The sequence below is a fragment of the Parus major genome, chromosome 1 (genome assembly GCF_001522545.3).
Source record: "Parus major isolate Abel chromosome 1, Parus_major1.1, whole genome shotgun sequence".
Lineage (NCBI taxonomy): Eukaryota > Metazoa > Chordata > Aves > Passeriformes > Paridae > Parus > Parus major.
Window position 1 is genome coordinate 30,381,816 of NC_031768.1, and position 15,644 is coordinate 30,397,459.

Sequence of the window (15,644 nt, forward strand, 5' to 3'; positions counted from 1 at the left end):
TTCTGAAATTAATTAGTCTGTGATCTTGTTCACTAAACACAGAAGCCCACAAGACAAAACACAGAAGGAAACATTGCAATAAGTCCTGCTGAAATGCAGGCCCTGTCATCATACTTCCACATTTGCATCAAGCTCACATTTGTAACAACGTGATTCTTACACTTTCTTTAATTTAATAATAGGAACCAGCAGCACATCTCAATGTTTCTTAAAATGAAACCCAGGCCACTCAACTGCCTGAATAAAGATTATTAACTTGAAGTTTCCCGTCCTATGAGGAATTACAAATCAGTAGAGATGTACTGTTACAGTGTCTCCTAGGACCATTTATGCAACTCCTGACAAGTGTGAATTTAAACTGATTTGATATTCTGTAGTCATTTTTCAAACACCAGTGTTAAAAATCAGCTGTAAGATACTAAGGTTACATATGCCAAGAACTGTGACTTGAGAGCACATATGCCTACATGCAGTTTAAAATAATGGGGAACACAGTCCTATAGATACAGATATTTATTTTTCTTCTCTTTTTTTCCTGCTCCCTAAGAAAAAAATTATTAGTCACACAGTGCTATGAACTGCTTATGATTTACAAATCCTTGCAGGTAAGCAGGAGAATGAACACTAAGCACAAGGAGTATATCCATTTTGGAAAGCCACGAGGGAAACTGGCTTAAAAAGGGCTTTAAAAGATTTCCCTGAGCAATATTCTCCAGCCCTCTCACTGCTGTCATGCTTCTCAAAAAGTACTAAAAGCAAGCTTTTGCAGCCACGTCTACTTGATGGTTTACACACGGTAAGAAGACACATGGTTTCAGGTGCCTGAGATTTGGATGACTTGGATGAACCTTCACTTGAGGGAAGAGCTCCTGGATTGATGTAGACAGCAGTATCCAAGCAGAGAAATAATCTCCAGTCCCTTCTAAATTATCAGCACCTGATGAAGGGCCCCAGACAAGACCTTCCATCCAGCTGGATTAAGAAAAATATATTCCTACCAGTGTTCTTCAGGGTACCAAGCAAACCTCTTAGGAAATGAGTGAGCCAAGCAATAGTTCCAGGTTGGGGGTTTTTGTTTGATTGTTCTGGAGTTTTCTTTGTAGGCCAAAACAGCAGGTTTATTGTTAAAACCTGAAAGCAAACCTTAACATAAACAAGCCCTCTCTCAGGAAGAGACCCCACTCCGAGCTCCAAACCAAACTGGGATCAAGTGCTTATCTGTAATACTGGTGTTTGAAAAGTGAGCACAGAAAATCAAATCAGCAGAAACTCACACTCCCAAGACAGGCTCCACAATCCCAACACCAGCCACAGTACACCCTCTGCCAAGGGCCTGGGACCTGTTCCACCACAGCATGTGTGATCTATCTTTATGTCATTCTTGCACATCAAATACCAGCAGCAGCAGAAAAAAATTAACTAGGCTTAATGGTCCTTTAATGTGATTAATAGAGTAGTACTTAATGGCATCCTAAGCTCACTGATGAACCAGAAAAAAAAGAAAGAGGACGCAAAGAGTGATAAAAGTTCTGTAAACTTCAAGGATACGAAATATAAATAAGGCGTCATCTGCTTCTGCAAGCGAAGGCAACCTAGTCAGTCTGGATTCAGTGAATTGCTTTTATAGCTTTCTTCATGATGCAGAATAGCATAAAAGCTTAAAAATAGGTTTAGATGAGGCAGACATAATTTGTTCTTGTTTTATCAGAATATAAATTTTGACCAGGGAGGGATGTAAATATCTAGGCTTAGGTCCTCTAATTAGCTTGAGATAATAGTTTCTAATCAAAACAAGGTATTCCTTGCTGTATATGAAGTTATTTGAGTTAAAACGCTGCAAGAATGGAGGATTTAAGCTTAAACACTGTAAATGAGGTATAAATGAAAATTTATTTTGTATTGGCTGCTTTAGATCAGGCTTACAAAAATCATCATCATCATCATCATCATCATTCAGACAAAGCCACAAGAAGAGGATCAAGCTGTCCTGTCTGTTTCCAAGCATAAGACAGGGGTAAATTGATACCCACTTCACATGCTTTCATAAAGCTCCTGTAAAAGCATGAATAGGTGCTTTGAGATGATGGAAGGCAGTTGGAACCCTGAAAGCAATCCAAAATTCTCTTTTGATTATGCGTTTATCATGCATGCTTTCTGAAAATTTTACGCTAACGAAACAGAAGTGACCCAACTGGGTTTGCTTCTTCAGTTCAGCTGTTCTATTCACCTTTCCATTTTCCAGTGCCAATTTAAAACATGTGGTTCAGGCACAACTGGCTCATAATGAAGAGATGACATTTTGATTACATTGCATTTATTAAAGCATCGTTAAAGTAAGAGAAAGATTGCACTAACAGGTGTCTTCCTAATTTTAAGCAGTGTTGCAAACTGTCCACCATCCTAGCTGCCCTCTCTAAAATAACCTGGACCCTAATTCCACTACAGCTCCTTTTTGAACAAGATCACATAAACAAAAGCTTTGTGGATTTTGGCACAAAGTATCCCAACCTCAGCACTCAATCCCCTCACTAGCATTTTCCCAGATAATATTCTTCAAATTATTCCTGAACATCATTCAGTCAACTTCCAATCACTCACAACTTCCTACCTGTGAGAACTTAATTCATTTCCGAAACTACATATTAATATGAAAGACACCTTGGTTTATCTAGTCAACACAGCAAAACAGCACTGTAGTATGAAGTAGGCTCAAAAAATAAGAAACACTTGAAAGTCAATTCCTTTTTCTGCTCCCAGAATGTTTGGAGTTTTAGTTGTAGGAGACAGAACTATGCAAATAGGGCCCACATACAAAAACTGCGGCCCACGAGAGCTGCACAGGAGAGGCACCCTCAGCTCCAGAACTCTAAGAAAGCTTTCTGCACTGTCATAACAAGACAGGAAGATAATCTATTTAACTGAGATGCATTTTAGTGCCTGGCTCCCCTGACAGCCCTGGAGGTCACTGTCTAGTACTGCATGAATCTTCTGTGACTTTCCAAGGAGCAATTCCCACAAGCAAGAAAGCACAGCCAGAAAATGAGTGTATCAATAGCAGAGCATTTCACACAAACAAACATATATAAGGTGAAGTAGTTGTGGTTCTTTTGACATAGAAGACACAAATTGGCTTTGATTGAGCTACAGCTCCATGTACTAATGTGGGCTGAGTAGGTTGGAAGGCATACACCTCCTGTTAAATATCAAGGGGAGCTCCACCTTCATTGTGCTGCTCGTGTTTTCAGATCTAGGTATATCTTACAGGCATAGCATGGAATTCCAGATGACCCTGCCTTACTACCCTTCACTGCATTTTGGACATTTTACCAGAAAACTAGACTTTTAGGGTGTTCTGAATGACTACAAAGAGGTAATAATAGGAAATCTTGTCGATTGGCACGGAAAAGCTCTTACTGTGGAGACAGCATGGACCGTATGGGCAATGCATGTCAAATCTACTAATACATGAAAGGGAAGTCATAAATAGCTTAAAGATGGCATAAAACCACACAGATAGCAAAAGGAAGTATTGAAAAGGCTTTTTCAATTAAGGGTAAGACCTTTCTTCTTGAAGTGGTAGAAAAAAGGGTTTAGGAAGGGGAGATAAGGTCAGGTTAGCGGATAATGCAGTCCTCCTGGGTGGCAAGGTACCTGTCAAATGAAATGAGACAGCATGAATGTTAGAGATGCCAGAGAGGAGCTGGTTACAGTAATTAGGGTTTGAGGTGCTGAGCTCACCATCAACTGCCTAAAGAACAGTACAGATGGCTCAACCAAGACATCTGACCAGGGTACGACTGCAACCCACATAGCTAACAAGACACTCAGCTACTCAGCACTGAATTCTCCTCTGGCATACTGTCCATGCCCCTCCCCAAGCACTAGAAGATCCTGCAGAGGCAAATAGAGGTCAGAGAGTGAGAATAAGAATGAGAATGGAGAATGAGCAAATTTGGGGTCAGAGGGTGTAAAGGCAGAGACTATCACCAGAAGAGATTGAAAGGAATGAGATTTGTTTATCTCAGAAAAGAGGCAGATAGGAAGGCACACAATAAGAAAAAATACCAAATACTCTAGAGAAGAAATATCTAACATTTTTCTCTAACTTGCTGCATAGCACAAGAATAAAGGAACATTCAATGAAATGAAGACCACATGCATTCAAAGCTGATCAAATGAAATTCTCTTTCACATAATGTGTAATTGGACAGTGGAAGATATCACCACAGGAAGCACTGAGGTCAAGAACTATGCAGGATTCAAAGAAGGATTGGATGGCTATATGGATCACAGGAATATCCAGTCAGAACAATTATGCTAAACTTTGGAGAAAAGTAAAAAGACAGGCTTTCAGAATTTAAGCCAGTACCTGACTATGGGAGAATTAAAATTAGATTTTTATAAGGGTAGATTATTCCACATGTTTCTCAGAGGTCCTTCTGTCTTCTTTGCAAGAAGTTGATGCTGTTCTCTTTAGGCCAGAACATCAATCTGCATGAACTACACAATTTCTATTTTCCCACTTCCACATAAGCTTTAGAGGTACTGAATAGCTTTGTGTAGCTGCAATAATGTCAGCAAATTCAAATCTTTTTTTAACTAGTGATACAGCCATGGCACCATCTGCAGTTAATCAGCACAAGGTGTTTTTATCCCAATTTCCTTTATCACAGCGTGGCTATAACTGTGGAGCTGCAGCCTTGTAGACATGGAGAGACAGCATTCACTACTTCCTTCACCTCACCCAGAGACAAGCCTAGTCTTGTCAGCTCCTTTTCACTGTCTTGCATTCCCTCTTACAGATGAGGCACAACTTGATCAGGACCTAAGCTTAATCCAGTAGCAAGCTCTCTGTTGGGAGGCTTGTGCAAATGAACCTGCAATTTCCTAACAATCTACCTTGAATACTGTCTTCTCTGGCCATGGTGCTAAATGGAAGGAGCCCAGGCTTCCTGACAGTGTTAATCTGTATGTTCTACACCATATCTACCAGCTTCAGGACCTCAGGGCTAAGCAGGATATACAGGCTCCATCCAATTCCTGCTGCAGTGGCAGCAGTTCTGTATTTGCACCAAAGCACATGTCAGTAAATTTACATCAAGTGCCTCTCTTATGCCTGCCCAACCATGCACTATTTGTCTAGGCATAGATAGCTTCCTAGACAGGCATAGGCACCTGAAACCTATTTAATTGCAGTTTTAGTGCTTACATCCCCTTTTGCAAGTATACATGCTTCCAGTTTCTCCCTCCTTCCCTAGCTGGGTAAAGTACCTGTTTACCTCATATTCAGCCTGTTGCTGTCCCAACTTTTTGCAAGTAGTGGCCCAAAAATATCTATCTTAACTAGATCTGAAAGGGCAACATTTACCTTTTCCCTACCTTTTTCTCCTCTTTGAGCATGGTTTTGGGGAAGCCACATGCAGTATGGCATGTGTGCAAAGAGTATTCATTCTTTTAGCATGCAGATAGGTACAGTTTAGGAATCTGCACAGACTCTGAATAAAAACAAACCCTGAAACCCTAGGGAGAGATTCTTCCCTGAAATGATTTTCCTACTTTTATCTGTGTCTTTATTTGTCCACCTGCTTGTTCCACAGGACACCTCCAGTAATTGTGCATCATGACTGAGTTATGAGTTCTTGAAGCTGTATTTCACCATAGCCAACACAGTGGAGTCAGAAGGTAATTGTCCTTTTCTTGTGCAGCAGTTTGTGAAGTTTCTGCTCTCTGCTCAGTACCACTTCCTTAATTTTTATAATCTTGTATAACTACAAGTTTTTTCTGGTATCTGTACTGATTATTACTGTAATTTTAAAATCTCTTTAAGGTCTCTTTGACCCCTCAGAATGAGATTCTTAACTTTGCCTCAGAACTGAAATAATTGCCACCATTAAGAGTTTAGTTGCTTTCTAATGCACCTTTCTCCAAACATAACCTTCCTGAGACAGTGACCCATGCTCCATGCAGTAGTCTGGGGCCTAATAACCATCTTCCAGAGGCCTGTACTGCCTCTTTGGTGGTGCATTATAGCTCACTGTTCCATCGGTCTAGTGTCTTGTTTGCCTTTTTTATGGCAGCTGTGCACTGAAGTGACGTTTCCTATGTGCTTTTTTTCCACAGTAACCCCTTTCTCTCTCTGATCAGTGTGTTGAATGTAACACCCATTCCCTACATTTGCTCTTTGTTCCCAGACTAATTACTTTTCATTCTCTACACCAAGCAGCATTTGCCATCTGCTGGCTCATCAACTAAATGATCCAAATCCCTTTTGAATCTGCTTGCATTGTTCCTTATCACTTCTCTGAGCTTCCAGTTTTACCACCCAACCAGTGGAGATTTCATGGGCACAGTGCTCAGCTGAGTCACAGTAGCAGAGAAATGGGGAGCCACAGGATCTTCTCATACCTAGGACAGAACATCCTGCCTGGATTTGCCTCTTGCTGCATTCATATAGAAAAGAAGGGTTAGCTTTGGCAAAAATTAGGCTCACATATGCTTCATCCTGCTTGAGATAAAGGATGTTTTAAAGCCCAGGCCCTGTGCTGGGTGTCTGCACATGTGTGCACGTGGGGAAAGGGGAAAAGATGAACATGGAAACAAGATGAGATCTCACTCATAGAGGCCACCAGCATTGTTATAGCCCTACAGGCAAAAGTATCAACTTCCTCTCAGCCCCACAGGGCAATTCATGAAAATCCAGCACAAAGACCTAATTGTGGGTAACCCAATTGTGGCCTTATGGTACCTGAAAGGAGAACACAAAAAGATAGACAGAGACTACTTGCAAGGTCATGTAGTGACAGAACAAGGAGGAATGACTTCAAACTGAAAGTAAGTAGGTTTAGGTCATATACTTGGAATAAATTCTTTACTGTAGGGGTGGTGAAGCATTGGGACAGGTTGTCCAAGAAGGCTGTAGATGTCCCATCCCTGGAAGTGCTCAAGATCAGTTAGATGAGGGTCAATCTGGTCTAGTGAAAGCTGTTCCTGCCCATGGCAAGAGGGTTGGCATTAGATGATCTTTAAGGTCCCTTCCAACCCAGGCCATTCCACAATGATTTTATGAACTTGTTCTGAAATCCCTCAGGAAATGTCCATGTGTGGAAGGCCAGATGTATGTGTAAGAATCAGGGATCAGCTGATCCCTTTTTTAAGGCTCTGAGAAACAGAATAGTGCAGGCTAAGCACTGATGCTTTTAAAACAGGGTTTATGGCCAGGCTTATGCTGTGCTGAAGCATGTGCCACATGGCATTCTCTTGGAAACTCTTTTCTGGCTCAGCAATAGGAAGCCTGACTTGCTGGTCTATTGCCTTTGCCTTATTTTGTTTGTAATTTAAGAAAAAAAAATATCTTGGGTCACCCAGAATGAGCAGTATTCAAGATGATTTTTTTTTTAAGTCTTCCCTTGAAAGCATTGTACACTTGATGCATTAGCATCAATATACATTATCCAAGATACATTCAGGTAAGAGAACTAGACAACCTGTGCATTGCTTGCAAATTTTCTAATAATTTATTTATGTGGGAAATGACCACAGAATGGTTTGTTCAGAAGGTTGACATTTTGCAGCTTTTTTAGGGTCCACATGTAAAATGATCTATTTTTTCTTTACAGTTCACTGATTTTATGAATCCCAAGTTCAGAAAGACCAAGTTTGATTTCAAAAATTGCTGCTCCCATTTATAGTGTTTTTACATGGTGATTTGAGTTAGGACTGCAAAACATAGATAAATCTTTAATAAGCTACGAACGTCACAGGAAATAATTTGTGCTATGCCTTTCTCAGGCAGGCAATCAGCATAACCAGCCAAACTAACTTGTCCTTGGCTGTGATTGGAGATACTATATTTTATTCCCAATTTTTCATGTTTAAAATCAGCCAGAGTTCTAGATGCTCGGTATTTTTGAAAAACAATTTTTAACTCTAATCGAGCACAGAAAAAATTAGCATTTACTCATTACTACACTCACATCCTCTGTTCTGCTATGACAGTGCAGTAGGAGAAAAGAGTTTTGCTAATTCATGGCATTCTTTATTAATATGTAAGTCAGAGGAATTCATCACAGTCATGAGTGGAAAGATTTTTCATAGTCTTCCTTTTAGTCTTAGGTCTCTAATAAAAGAATGAAGCTGCAAGCTGAATTTCACTTAGTTTCATGTCTGAAGAGTTAACATTCTGGGAGAACAGTGACAGCCAATATTCAGCATTTTTAAACAGCAAAACTGCTGCAAGCTGGTTTAGACCTGTTCCTGTATTTCACAGCTGTATGATTTGTGCAGCACACAGCCTCAGAGAACTGCCTGGGACTCAGGAGTGTGATTGGACCATGCATCTCTAGTGCTATTTGATTCACTGGAACTTTTCAAATCCTTCTTTATCATAACATTTAAACCCCACCTGGCACCTCAGCCTTGGTTTCCCTTCTGGAAAATTTGCATATAATGAAAGTAGGACAGGAATCTTGCAAAAAGGGAAGGAATCCAACGTTCCCTCAATGCCAGTATGATTTGCTCTGTGTCATAATATGAAGCAATCGGAATTCTCTCCAAAAATGCTGTAGAGGCCTCTGTCTACATGTAATCCAACCAAACCAAGAAAACCCAAACCTGTATTGACCAGTCTCCTCCTCTAGCTCACAAACATCCTGTGCATATTTTTGTACCTCTAGCCTCAGCCCAGATTTTTTTTTCTTTTCTACTACTTTCTACTACTAGCACGGTTGTAACACTCATGCCCTTTCATCCTTGCTGACATGCTGTCCTCTTTTTTCCCACTGTACTATCCACACTCTATTTGTTTATCCCTTCCTTTAGTGTTGTGGCAATTCTGACTCTCTCTGGGACTCCACACTGGGCTGAGAGCCAGCATAGGCCAGATCCATTCAGGAGGCTGTTTCCTCAGGAGCTGTCCATTTCCCTGTACCTCAGAACTGCCAAGGGATAAAGTGTAAAGAAGACTATGATGCATAGCAGAGAAGTGAGAAGAATATGAAAGACTGACTTTTGTGACTAACATTCATCTTAGCCAATATCCAAAGCACAGACATTTACATATGAGTTAGTCACCCTAGAGTCTATATTGTCAGGTACATTCCAGGCTTGCTCAGCTGTGGGTATCTAAATTAGGAGAAATTCATTCAATCCTTTACTTTTTGTTCAAATTGCATCTTCTATATCAGCAGTCACTAAATCCACTCCATCCACTTCACTGATGCCAATGGTATATTTCAATACTAACATTCTTAGAGATATCACAAGACATAACATGAAAAAGTATGCCAGAGTACAGCTCTGTCTTCCAAAGTACCTCAGAATCGTTTGTGCCTGTTAAATGCAAGTTGCAATAGAAGCTGTAATTTGTAAGCTGTATTCAGTGTTATTCAGGAACCCTGAGAGACAGAACAAATACACTGACTAATTTCTACCATGGAGAAGCTGAGCTCTCCTATGGCTTTAGAGAGAAAGAACCCCAGCAATAATTCCTTGCCCTCTGTGCAGAGAAGAGAATATGTAAGCCTGTTTGAAGGTTGTCAATGGCATCCATTAAATCTCTGATCAGAATGCCAAAAAAAATTTAAAAAAAAAACAAACAAAACCTAAAACCCAAAACAAAACAAAAAACTCAAAAAACCAAAACACTCCAAACTATATATATAGGCAGGAACTAAAATACATGGACTTCCATATAACTGAGATCTCAAACGATTTTGAGGAGGAGGAAAACACTGGCACCAAGAAGAAAAAGGGAAAAGAACTGGGAGCAACTGGCCTCACAAGAGAAAAATCCTTCCCCCTTCTTAACACAGACTACCTAGAATTCACAGCAGAGAACTAACATTTCAGGAAATAAGAACTCTCCTCCTATGCAGCTTGTAAAAAGGTCAGCAAGGGGCCTTGCAAAGTCCTGTAGTCAGCAGGGAGTCCTTCTGCTGGGTCACTGTCAAGAGGAATCCATGTCTCTATGAAAAAACAGGGCAGTTAGGTGAGAGACACAGCTTTAGGCTTCTTTATATTATCATGATCCAATATGCCTACCCAGGGTTTTGTTGTTGGTTTGAGGTTTCTTCCAGTTGTTTAACAGTGACTTTGTTGTTTTGAATAGACTGTCCTGTGTTGTAGCAAGCAACTGCTTTAGGCAGAACCCTGTACAAACATCTGTGTCCAACAATGCTCTAAGCTCAGCTGGGAACAATCAAGAAACTAGAAGAACCACAGCGACTGAGATCAAGGACTCCATTTCAACTTCTCTTTGAAACAGAGAGGCAAAACTTGTTATCAGTGAGTATCAGCCTAGGAAGACTATGAAAGTGAAAGGTCAGCAGAATAAAGGCACACATTATATCTGTATATGCATAGTATACTCTTACTTAACATCTTTGAGTATTGAGCCAGTTTCAGATTCATTAAAAATGGTGCTGCAGGTGGCAATCCAATCGTGTGTATTTGCTCTTCACACAAGCAATTTAGCATGGAGGGAACTGCTGAAATGGAGATACCAGAACACTATTGAGATGATATAGAAATCTTTGCAGATGTGCAATTTTCATCTAAAATAAATTCTACTGCAGTGTCCTAAACTGCTTCAGCACAAAATTAGCTAAAATAAAACTTATTTTTATGTATTCCTCCCAGTTGCAAGGGCAGATGCAGCCCTGACGTGTGACTGGGGGAGGATCCTTCACCATTCAGCTGTGCCGACAGGATCTGCACCAGCAAAGAGTGTTGCACCCACCAATGGTAATGAGCAAGAGGAAGACAGAACTGAGAGATCTTTAGACTTTTCAGTAAATCAACACTTTGTGTAAATTAGGTGTGATGCGTTGTTCCATTCTGGACACTTGTGCACCTCTACAAAATGACTACTGGGGGGTAAAGTAGGTTCATAAAATAAAGCCATGAGAACAGGCCCACATGCCATCATGTTTCACTCTTCTTAGCTGGGCAGTTTGAAGACAGGAAAAAAATATCTGTTGGTGACACCCTTCCCTTCAGCCACTGATCCTCTGATCTGCAGTAGTAACACAACAACCATATTGCTCAATCATTAGCAAAATGCCTGAAGCTAAGGTTGGCTCTGATTCTTTCCAACAGCCTTTCCAGGTTTGTTTGTTTTTCATAATTGGTTTGCTTCCCACCATTTTTTACCTAGGTCTTTACTCTTGCCTTGGGAATGCCTCCTGTGCAAAGAGCCTCACAGCCACTTGCCCTAATGCCAGGCCCAAACACAGACTGCTGCTCTTTGCAAGTTTTGATTTTCTGTTATTTTATTCATTCAGAACTGTTCTTAGTTACATGCTGAGAAAAATTTTTAAAGGGCAGGGGGGAGGGGAAAGAACAGATTGTTTTCAAGTGTAGATTATCCTGCAGAGGTTTGGTGGGTTTTTGTTGTTTGTTTGGGGGGGATTTTTTCTGTGATGTTTGAAAATCATACCAGAGGAACAGGGATTTCTATAGCTGGCTAGAAATCTTCCTTAGGTTCTTTCACTCTTGAAAGAGAGAGCAGCTCTGCTTAGTAGAACTAATTAATCATAATTGTGATTAAATATATATTCCACTTCAAAATATCTGACTGCATTGTGGTTTAGGAGCTAACAAAAATAGGCATCATGATTAAAAAGTAGGTGTAGTCAGTGATATGTAATACATTAATGCTACAAACAAACGCTGCAGATGAGATTTTACAACAGCGTTTTCACTGGTTACCAAGAAACAATAGTGCTCGGTCAGGAAACTACTGCAGCTTTTACATGTCAATATTTAGGGCATTACTACAGCAGGCCGTGCTACTACAGCATTGCAGGAGTTGTGAAATGTGTCTCTGTCGTTCCTAATTACCTCGGCCCTGCGAGAGACGTGCGAAACCACAGCCGAGCACGGTTCCCCTGCCTCTGTCTCTGCGGCGGCTCGGGACGGCGGCAGGCGGCGGGGCTCTCCGGAGGGCGGCCCCGCGGGCAGGGCGGGCAGAGCCCGCAATGCAGCACCGCCTCGCCCGGAGCTCCGGGGAGCCGCGTGTTCCTCCCGGGGAGCTGCCGTGTCCCTCCCGGGGAGCTGCCGTGTTCCTCCCGGGGAGCCGCCGGGTCCCTCCCGCTGCCCCCGGGACACGGCTGCCCGCTGCCATCCCCAGCCCGGGGCTGCCCCCGGCCTGCCCATCCCTGGTGGCGGCCGGCTGCCGCAGGGGGTGCGGGGGTAAGCCGTGCTTGCGCGGAGAACAGCAGCACACTGACGGCCACAGCCCGAGCCACCTGCGGGCAGCCGTGCTGGGTGTGCTGGGGATAAGACACATCTGTAGTGAAACAGCCTTCTGTGGCTTGGGCGGAGACAAACACCCGAATTAATTACAAGGCTGCACCTGTTGGTGTGAAAGGGTCCAGAGACGGAGATTAATTCAGTGTCCCCTATTCTCATCCCCATACTGTCTAAGTAAATATCACCTCTGAATTTGCTGCTGAGGAGAACTGAACCTGAGTTGAACCCACCCAGAGTGAATTTGACACAGGTGATCCTTCCAAGAGCTCCTGAACCAGGAGAACTACAGTGAGAAGTATGACAAGGAAAAAGTCCACTGCAGTTATTCTCAATTGGTTATTTGTCTGTCACAACTGCTGGTTACAGCAGCTGCAGGCTGGTGACTACCATGGTAAAGCGGAAAGCAACAGCTGGTCGTCAGTTTCACCTTATAGACCCTCTCTGGAAATAGATGAAGGTGGCAAAGACACTTTCTATTATACCATCAGCTTGGCTCTGGTAGAGTCAAGTGATTGGAAGTGCTCTGCCCTTTAAATATAACTATCTGCAGACCAGCAAAAGAGCAAGCAATGGCATAGCCCAAGTTTTCTTCTTCCTCTGTGGAATACCAGAAGATTGGTGCTCTGTTGGCCCTTGTGTTGGTGTGTAGTTGACAGCCCAACATTGCCCTGGGAAACACGTGAGACTAGAAGGAATGTACAGAAAAATCAAATGGGGAGGGATCTTTTGTCGGTGGCTTTACATGCCCTTTCTGACAATATGAGACCCAGAGATGTCACGACAGAAGCCTTCAGGGGCCATAGCAGCCAGAGCCACTGCGTGGTCACACCTCCTGCATTAGGCTGCAAGTAGCACGACCCTGAGCCTCTTGAGTTTCACCTGGAAATGCCTTTGTGCTGAAGTTACTGAAATTACATCAGACATACTTATTGTAAGCTGGAGCAGATTTTAACTCAGAAAGTGAGATTTATAGGTAACAGCTGCTCAACAATAACACCTCATTGAGATGCCCCAGCTAAAACCTCAGTCCCACTGGACACCTAGTGCCTCTCTTCCCATCCTCGGATTTGTTCCCAAATTCAATGAAGACAGCAAGAGTGCTTTTGCTGAAGTCAGCAGGCTTGAACCAGGCTTCACCCTGTAAATATTTACCAATCACTAAGCAATAAACCTGGTTCCCAATCTAGCTACTATAACCTGTTTCTCTGTCAGTTCAGGAGCTCACTGGTGAAGATGAGTTACAGTGTGAGGGCATAAAAAGACAGAAGATAACTTACTACTGTTATTTTTTGGCCATTTTCCTAGACTTTCCTATTTTTATCCTCTTTTTAACATTAATTCCATTTTCTGTTTCTTCCCAAACTAATGTTGGCCTATTTTAACTAACTGTATCTATTCTTTGCTGAAAATATAGAATGGCTATTTCAGTTTTTTTCACAAGTAACTCTTACCCCAGCTATATTTCACAAAACAAAATAGCTGTCCTCACATCCCTCTCTAAATAATTATTGGATCCTCTTATAATTTGCTTATATGTCAGTTTCTGTTTAAAAATAAAATACAATCATTGACTAACCATTTAAAACCTGCTCTTGCTAACTTAAATTAATCCCTATTCCACTTGTCTTTCTGCCTTTCTGCTCCACAACTGCCCCCTAGAGAAATAGCACTGTAAGAAAAAAATAATGCACATATCCAGTCATGCAATACTTTTAACAGTTAGTTTATTCCAGTCTGGCAAGGACTGGGATTGGTAGGGTCATTTCTTGGCAAAACTGGAAAATTCTGGCCCAGTGAAATGGAGATATTCTAGATAACATATTTTCTAAACAATATTTTTGAGAACTTTTTTTTTTCCAGGTAATATAATTGCTGATTAAAATTAGACTGAAAGCAGCCAGCCACAAATGTCTCTAAAATTTGACTTAAAGCTGGTCAAAACTCTAGTTTGTGCTTCCCTCTGGCAGGAAACACCCACATTGTGAAGATGAGTTTCGTTAAAATACTGAGCGAAAGTCAAATATTTAGGTGTTTCTCATGAAGGTGCTAAGAGTTGTGCTATAAATATTTCTCAAAGTAAAATACAGCAACCACTGTGGCTAAAATAGCTGTTGCTCAGCTGGAGACACAGACCTGAACTCGAGTTTTCCTAATCCCGTGAGGATATCTTGAGCAGTATGTAACTAGGTACAGGTGAAAGGCTCGACATTCATTAAGTTTTTGATGCTATCACGCAAAGTAGAGAAAAAAAAATATTTGAAATCATAAAATTTTTCACAGAACAAACTGGGGCAATGCAGATGGAGAAAAGAAGATTCTACACAATCCCTTGTATTACAGTGACAGACAACTTCATCTCTGGAACTAAATCCATGTGGGTCTGAGTCCATCTGACTGGTGTGGTTATAACCAAATTGGAGTTTTGCCTAGTATCAGTGGGGACTCCTAGCAGATCTGTTTATGTGGACACAGTTGTAGGACTGGGGCTATTTGCTATTTATATAACAAATTGCATATAACAGAATTGGAGTAAGTCAATAGTAATTTTTATGTAAATTACATAAAGTAGCACAATTAATAATACTGGTGTTTCTAAGTATTTCTGCCTTATTTCCCCTACATTCCTATAACTGCTTTCCTATACAAGAATCTCCGCATACCCTGTGTTTTCCCCCACAATTGGCCTTCCTTTCTTCTCAGCCTCCCTATTGATACACTTCAGAGTATCCCCAGTGTACTGAAAGGAGGTTGTTGCCAGGTGGGGGTTCACTCTCTTCTCCCCAGAAACTACCGACGGGACAAGCTGTGTCAGGGTAGTCCAGGCTGGATATCAGGGGGAAGTACTTCATGGCAAAAGTTGTTAAATATTGCAATGGGCTGCCCAGGGAGGTGGTACAGTCACCATCCCTGAAGGTGTTCAAGAAATAACTGGATGTGGCACATAGTGCTATGGTTTAGTTAGCAAGGTGGTAACCGGCTAAAGGTTGGACTTGACAATCCTGGAAGCCTTTGCTAACAAAAAGCATTCTGTGACTCTGCAAATAAAAATGCAGAATCACATGGGAGGAGCCAGTGGGTGTTATTCCTGTATCCAGAACGCGAGAGGAACAAGCAGGCCCTTCTTCTGTGGAAGAAACCCCTTCTAGAGTGAGGGTGACAAGCCTGAACCTGACTCAGCTCCAACTCATCCACGAGGACCCAGCCTGATCAGGGATAGGGCTGGGCGGTGATGCCGCTCCCGAGTCCCCGGTCGGAAGGCGGACGCAGCGGGGGGCAAGCACCGCCACAACCCCACTCGGGCCTTCCCCACCCGCTTCCTGTCCGCGGGGCGGTCCGCGGTCGTGGGAGCTCCGGGCTGTGCTGGCCTCGGCGACCCCCCGTGCTGGCCTCGGCGA